Source organism: Hemiscyllium ocellatum, chromosome 23 (genome assembly GCF_020745735.1).
Source record: "Hemiscyllium ocellatum isolate sHemOce1 chromosome 23, sHemOce1.pat.X.cur, whole genome shotgun sequence".
NCBI classification, from domain to species: Eukaryota; Metazoa; Chordata; class Chondrichthyes; order Orectolobiformes; family Hemiscylliidae; genus Hemiscyllium; species Hemiscyllium ocellatum.
This window is the reverse complement of record NC_083423.1, coordinates 6,513,406-6,521,632: the sequence shown is the minus strand read 5'-3', so window position 1 is coordinate 6,521,632 and position 8,227 is coordinate 6,513,406. Positions and strand designations below refer to the sequence as shown.

At 45.2% G+C, this 8,227-nt stretch overlaps 1 protein-coding gene across 1 annotated transcript in view; it reads left to right on the top strand.

Moving 5' to 3' along the window:
• Positions 1–1,554: 1,554 nt before the first annotated feature.
• LOC132826647 (proline and serine-rich protein 2-like) overlaps positions 1,555–8,227 on the top strand; it is a 61,421-nt gene continuing 54,748 nt past the window's right edge. Inside the window, exon 1 of the mRNA XM_060842629.1 lies at positions 1,555–1,855. The gene's annotated coding sequence lies outside the window, so the exon portion shown is untranslated. The remainder of the gene's footprint in view (positions 1,856–8,227) is intronic.

Below are 8,227 nucleotides of genomic sequence, written 5' to 3'. Positions count from 1 at the left end.
GCCCTACATCCCCTCCCCCACTCACCCATTGTACTCTATGCTACTTTCTCCCCACCTCCACCCTCCTCTAGCTTATCTCTCCATGCTTCAGGCTGATGAAGGGCTTTTGCCCGAAACGTCGATTTCGCTGCTCCTTGGATGCTGCCTGAACTGCTGTGCTCTTCCAGCACCACTGATCCAGAATCTGGTTTCCAGCATCTGCAGTCATTGTTTTTACCTCGTGCTAAATTCCCCCTAGTGTTCGGTGCATTAGTGAGAGGGAAGTGCGACTGGGTGGGTTACTCTTCGGAGGGTCAGTGTGGACTTGTTGGGCCTTGGGCCTGTTTCCACACTGTAGGGAATCTAATCTTATCCCCAAAATGTCAACTCGGCAGCTTCTCGGATGCGGCCTAACCTTCTGTGCCTTTCCAGCACCACCCTTTCTGACTCTACAGATCTTACTGTCTCCAAACCATGATAAGCAATGGTTTTACTGACAGGCTAGATTAGATTAGAATCCCTGCAGTATGGAATAAGGCCTTTCAGCCCAACAAGTCTACACCAACCCTCAGAAGAGGAGCCCATTCAAACCCATTCCCCTACATTTAACCCTGACTAGGGCGGCATGGTGGCACAGTGGTTAGCACTGCTGCCTCACAGCGCCTGAGACCTGGGTTCAATTCCTGACTCAGGCAACTGACTGTGTGGAGTTTGCACATTCTCCCCGTGTCTGTGTGGGTTTCCTTCGGGTGCTCTGGTTTCCTCCCACAGTCACAAAGATGTGCGGGTCAGGTGAATTGGCCATGCTAAAATTGCCCATAGTGTTAGGTAAGGGGTATGGGTGGGTTGTGCTTCAGCGGGTCGGTGTGGACCTGTTGGGCCGAAGGGCCTGTTTCTACACTGTAAGTAATCTAATCTAATCTAATAATGCACCTATCACTACGAGCAATTTAGCGTGGCCAATTCACCTGGCCTGCACATCTTTTGGATTGTGGGAGGAAACCTACACAGACACTGGGAGAAGGTGCAAACAGACAATCGCCCGAGGTTGGGATCGAACCCGGGAGCCCTGGTGCTGTGAGGCTGCAGTCCAATTCCCAACACTCCTCTGCTAGAACACAGCAGATCTGCGTGATCTTAGGAACGAGTGGAATGGCCTCTTTCTGCTCCTTAAACTATATGTCCCACGTCCCAGAAGAATAAAAATAAAATCAGCTCCAAATTATCCCAAATATATCAACCTAGCTATGGGGACTGATGCCCAAACTATTCTGAGAGTCACTAGCTGACAGTAGGTGGCAATATTTCAACTTTCCAACAACCAGATAAATGATTTTCTTCAACCAGAAAAGAAAATCAGGTGAAATTATGATTCGAACTGTAGGGAAACACATTCTCCATTCCCTGACCCAGTGTAATCTGCGAGTGAAGTCTCCAGCAATGATGTCATGTCCAGTCCATGTGTACATTTCAAAACTGAATCCACATTCCCCAGTGTCCTTCCCCAATCCAATCCACCCCCCACCCCCTTCAAAGCTAAACACCAGTAAAATCCAGGAAATGCAGCCAGGGGAGTGGCAAACACAAGATGAGAGAGAGTCAGGAAAGAGGGTTTGCACTGATCTCGCCTTCTGTATCGAAGACGTGTTATCCCACCCACTGCTTGGAAACGCAGCGCTATTGCGCACGGGCAGTTGCTTAGAAATGAGAGATCTTTAAATCGAGAATTAATCAGTAACTCGCTGGCAGAGGCTGGGAACCCAAAGCTCAAGGAAGGAACTTGCAGGCGGCCGTCAAGATACAGCTGGCAGGCTGGAAAAAAGGATGAGATTTGAGACATTGGCGCTGGTATAATTATCCAGTGTCTCCTCTGCAGGTAAATCACTGAGTGTTGCTCTGGGTCGGGGTTTCTTTCAGTGTGTTAGTGTGGCTTCAGGTCTTTACTCTCACCTGACTGACTACAGACGGTCTGGCTAATATTTTGTGTCTTTCCGGGCATTTAAATATTTTTAAAAATCCTATATTCAATCTTGCTGTTTATCCTGCCTCCTTTAACCGAGAGTCATTCAGATGGAATTTGAAGTGTGATGTGATACATCTTGGGAGGGCTAACAAGGCAAGGACAAAGATATGCCGAATGCAGGAAAGTACAGTGGTTTCAGAGGGCACCGTGCTGTGCGTATGTATAGACCCTGGAAAGCAGCCGGACACATGGATGAGGTGGTAGGGAAAGGACTGGGGTTCTTGTCTTTGTTAGCCAAGGCATTAAATCCAAGAGCAAGGTGGGTATGGTGGAGCTATATAGACGTTATTTAGATCACACCTGGAGTACCGTGTGCAGTTCTGGTCACACTATTAAGAAGATGTGACTGTACTGGAGAGGGTTCAGTGGAGATTTACTAGGAGGTTGTCTTGGTTGGAGCAATTCAGCTCAGAGAGAGAGTGAGAGACTAAAATAGGCTCCCAGTGCTTCCCTTAGAGCATAATGTGGAGGATCTAGTGTTGGACTGGGGTAAACAAAGTTAAAAAATCACACAACACCAGGTTATAGTCCAACAGGTTTATTTGGAAGCACTAGCTTTCAGAGCGCTGTTCCTTCTTCAGGTAACTAGTGGGGCAGGGTCATAAGACACTTTATTTATAGCAAATAACATGAAATTTATATGCAATTAAAATTGTACATAATTAAAACTGTCAATAATAGTAATCTAGGTTTGTTCAATATATCCTTTTAATTGTGTGACACTGTGATCTTTTGCTCTAAATTCTGTGTCCTATGATCCTGCCCACTAGTTACCTGATGAAGGAACAGTGTTCTGAAAGCTAGTACTTACAAATGAAGCTGTTTTGTGACTTTTTAACGTCTTCCTTATAGTAAAGGAAGCAGAGGGGGGCTGATTGAGGTGCACAAAATTCTGAGAGACCGCGGACAGGGAGAAACTTTTCCCCTTTGCAGAAGGGTCAGTAACTTAAGAGACACGGTTTGAAGGTAAGAAGCAGGAACAAGAAAAGTTAAAGGAAGAATATTTTCATGGAGTTGGACATCTGGAACTCACTGCCTGATGATAGAGGGAGGGACTGTCAAAACATTTAAGAACCTGATTGGATGATCACTAGAAGCCCTATAGCATACTATGGACCAAGTGATGGGAAATGGGACTAGCGTAGGTGTTGAATAATTGGCATGGATACGATGGGTCGAAGGGCCTCTTTCTATGCTTTAAAACTGGAAAACTCCACAATCCAGGGCCAAAGGGAGTTACATGTATTGCTTTGCTATGTGCATCCATTTATGTTATAAATTACGTGATTAGATATATTTACACGTTGATCATCACAGATCACCACAGATTCTGTCAGTTGTAAGCTTTTAATGCCAAATTGTGAAATTCCCTGTTGTGGTGAATTAATGTATTAAAATCATCAGAAAGAAAAGGTTTTCGATACAGACTAACACGACCTTAGAATGTCCAAAGTGCTTTGCAGCCAATGGAATACTTTTGGAGTTTAATTGCTGTTGTAATGTCAGAAGCACAGCAGCAGAGTTTAACAGCAATCTCCCATAAATGGCAATAATGACCAGGTATTCAGTGTCTGTGATGTTGATTGAGGAATAGATATGGCCAGCACCCCAGGGACTCATGCTTGTTATTGTATTTTGGGAACTTCTTCTCCATATCCACCTGAGAGGGTGGGTAGATTTCTTTTTTTAATTATTCTTGGGGGATGTGGATGCAGCTTTGAAATGTCCACATGAATTGGGCATCATTGCTGGACACTTCCTTTGCAGTTTACAGAACGTGGAGCAAGGTCACAGGGGACAGCTTTCTATTCCCTTGTTTGCTTATATTCCTTTCTCTTTCCAATGCCGTCGTCTTCTTTGGCATTATGGAATAATAATTTCACTCATATCTTTTTGAAAGATCAGTTATCGGATTGTCAGAAAGTTGAAAATCACCACTGCTGCCAGCTGCTAAGTGAAGGACAGCATCTCTGACAGTGCAGCACTTCCTCAGTCCTCGCACTGGGGTTACATGTTGATTTTTGTGCTTGATTCCTGAAATGGGGCTCGAACCCACAACCTTCTGGCTCGGTGGAAGTTGTGCTACCAACTGAGTTATGGCTAGACATGAAACATTAGCTTGCTCTCTCTCCATGGATGCAGCCTGACCCACTGTGTACTCCAGCAGTTATTATTTTCAGTACAGATTCCAACATCTGCAGTAATTTGCTCCTACAAAAGCCTTTTAATTTGGGTAACTGGATGGTGCAATCCTTCCAGGGTCAGGGGAGTTTGTAAAACAAAGCAGGTATGGGATTGGGTTCAATCAGAGTACCCTGTTAGTGTACCCAATATCCACAGTACCCTGTGCCATGACTGATATTGGTGTGCTGAGTTGATTATCCATCTTGCGTCATTGCAAGATTATGTACAAGTCAGTGTTAGTCTGCATTTTTCAGTCAATGCATTGTGTTGACATGCTTTACCATACACTAGGAGATCTTAATGTAACTATTGTTTTCATATAAAGGTGAATTACATTGGTGTGCCACATCATGCTGCTTTGCCTGATTTGTTTGTGCACCTTTGTAAGGCGTGTTCGGTTAACATATCTTGTCAATGTATATTTAGCGTACATTAATAATGCTTCTTATCTCTGTAAATGATTCATTCCAGATCAATCCACCCAGAGGTTTAGATGATGTAACTGCAGGGAGGGACATTATACATGGGGAGGTGGTGACGGAATGGTATTGTGACTGGCCCAGACAGGGGCTATGGGGTTAAAGTTCACCGTGACATCTGATTAAATTTGAAATCGCTTTTTCAAAAAACCTAGAATTAAAAAGTAGTCTAATGTTGACCCTGAAACCACTACCAATTAATGTTGTAAACCCCCTCGCCCCATAGTTCACTAATATCTGTACTCCTAACCTGCTGTGGTGCTGGAACAACACAGCCTTCTGATGAAGAGCTTATGCCCGAAACTTCGACTCTCCTCCTCAGATGCTGCCTGACCAGCTGTGCTTTTCCAGCACCAACTTTTTTGATTCTGATCTCCAGCATCTGTAGCCCTCACTTTCTCCTCCTTACTTGGTCTGACCTATGTGTGACTCCAGACTCACAGCAGCATTGTTGACTCTTATCTGCCCTCTGGGTAATTAGGAATAGGCCATAAATGCTGGCCACACCACCCTTATCTCATGAACTAATAGTATAAAATCTCTCCAGATGCTGGACTCGGTGCAGAGTCGATGTTAGGTTGTTTGGTCTTGGTGCAGTCCTGGTCTGCAGACGGGTAAAACCAGCTCTGGTTTCTGCAGCTGATTGGAAATCTGTTGGAAAGTGCAGGCATATCACTGTGGAATGGGGGGGACAGGATCAGGCTTGATTGTGAGGCAGTGATCTTCCAGCACTCACCGTCTGGATTCCTGCAAAAGAATGCTTGCTTATCTGAGTGGGTGGAGTACAGCTCCCTGAATGAAACCACTGGTTGAGTCACAGTCTTGGGTGAAAGAAAAACACAAAAGCTGCAAGCCACTGGCTGCAATACGCACATCCATGTGATAAACATGGTTTACAATTGCATTAAGTGACCATCTCCCTCCCAAGGACCTGAAGGGAAATATTTGCACATTTAGGGGGAAAGGACAAGGTGACTGTCACCTCCACTCACCTCCCAAATCCCCAGTTTCTTTGTGCCTGATAATCAGTCTGTGAACTCTCTTCTACTTCTCCATTAGAAATTACCTGGCATGGTGGCTCACAACGCCAGGGTCCCAGGTTCGATTCCAGTCTCGGGCGATTGTCTGTGTGAAGTTTGCACGTTCTCCTGGTGTCTCCATGGGTTGCCTCCAGGTTTTCCTCCCACAGACTAAAGGTGCCTATGGTAAATTACCTAGAGTGTTTAGGGATGTGTAGGTTATATAGAACATTACAGCACAGTACAGGCCCTTCGGCCCTCGATGTTGCGTCACCCTGTCATACTAATCTGAAGCCCATCCCACCTACACTATTCAATGTACGTCCATATGCCTGTCCAATGATGACTTAAATGCATTTAAACTTGGCAAATCTACTGCCATGGAAAAAGTGAGGTGTGCAGATGCTGGAGATCAGAGCTGAAAATGTGTTGCTGGTTAAAGCACAGCAGGTCAGGCAGCATCCAAGGAACAGGAAATTCGACGTTTCGGACATAAGCCCTTCATCAGGCAAAGCATTCCATACACTTACTACTCTCTGAGTAAAGAAACTACCTCTGACATCTGTCTCATACCTATCTCCCCTCACTTTAAAGTTGTGTCCCCTCGTGTTTGCCGTCATACTTGGAAAAAGGCTCTCCCTGTCCACCTCTGATTATCTTGTATGTCTCTATTAAGTCACCTCTCAACCTTCTTCTCTCTAATGAGAACAGCCTCAAGGCCCTCAGCCTTTCCACGTAAGACCTTCCTTCCACACCAGGCAACATCCTAGGAAATCTCCTCTGCACCCTTTCCAAAGCTTCCGCATCCTTCTTTATAATGCGGTGACCAGACTGTACACAATACTCCAAGTGTGGCCGTACCAGTCTTTGTACAGGTTAGCTGCATTAGTCAGAGGAAATATAAAGTAATAGGCTGGGGGAATGGGTCTGGGTGGGTTACTCTTCAGAGGGTCGGTGTGGACTTGTTGGGCCAAATTGCCTGTTTCCACGCTATAGGGATTCAGTGATTAGATGCTGATATTCAGAGAAACAGCTGCTCACATTAACCCATTTGATTTAAAAAGACACACAGTCTTACTTTATGATGTGGAGGAGCTAGTGTTGGACTGGGATGGACAAAGTTAAAAATCACACAACACTAGACCATGGTCCATTAGGTTTATTTGGAAGCACTAGCTTTCAAAGCTAGTGCTTCCAAATAAACCTGTTGGACTATAACCTGGTGCTGTGTGATTTTTAACTTAGTCTTACTTTAAGCTGGGAGGATGTTCACATGCAGCGGAGACCAGTTGAAGAGAGCTCTTGTGGCTGTGTGGTAATGTCCCTGCAACTGAGCCAGGAGGCCCAACTTCAAGTCCTCCCTGTTCCAGAGGTGTGTAATAACGTCCCTGAACAGGTTGGTTACAAAATATCTAGACCAGTTGTGGTGGAAGAGATTACGGAAGAGGTGTACAGTTATATCAGGTAATTGTTCTGAAAAAGTTAACATTTGAGCTGCATGGAGTTTCACCCATTCTGATGAGGTCTCACGGCCTCTGGGTGGAGAAGGAGTTGGAGTTTGGAATGGTCTCCTGATGGAGACACTCGGGTCTACTCTACCCCTTGGTAGTAACAGTTAATATGCCCAAGTGTTGATGTAAGCTGCACGAGTAATTGCTATATAATTCAGGTAAAGTCACCATAGTCTAATTAGACCCTCGGGCTGCTCTCTCATTAGAGAGAGAGAGACGGCTGGTGTTGGTTTAACCTGAGGGTTACCATGCCTCAGGGGTAGGGAGAGGTTGAGAAGGAAAGACATTCATGATAACCTCAGCCGGTGTGGGAATTGAACCCACGTTGTTGGCTTCACTCAGTATTGCTAACCAAGTCCCAATTGTTATATAATAAACTGCATCTTGTTGTGAAACACAAATGCCTCTTCTGCCGAGCTATTTTCATGGTCCTTCCTCCAGGCCAGTCCTGTGGGAGGGCTGGTGTCAGCTCTGAACCCCACCCACCAAGCCACCAGCTGTTGGTACCAAAAGTGCAAAGAGGTATCAGCTCTGAACATCACATGGTCTGATAGCCAGGAGCAAAACCCCAACAGCAATTTGTGCTGCTATAACACCTTTAGTTTTGTTCTTTATTTTCCTTTATCAATGTGGGCTTTACTAGTCCAGCCTGCATTTATTTCCCATCCCTAATTGCCCTTGAACCACTGCAATTTGTAGACGTGGGTAGTTGTTGTTAGTAAATGACAGTGCTGTTTTATCTCTTGTTCTTGGGATATGGGCAACATTGACTCAGTCTGCTTTTATTGTCCATTCTTAATAGCCCTGGAGAAGGTGGTGATTAGTTACTCCTCGAACCACTGCAATCTATAGGGGTCTGGGGACATTGTTCGTAAACAAAGTCAGAAGTCACATAACACCAGGTTATAGGTTAGTGGGTGGCGTGGTGGCACAGTGGTTAGCACTGCTGCCTCACAGCACTAGAGACCTGGGTTCAATTCCCGCCTCAGGCAACTGACTGTGTGGAGTTTGCATATTCTCCCCCTGTCTGCG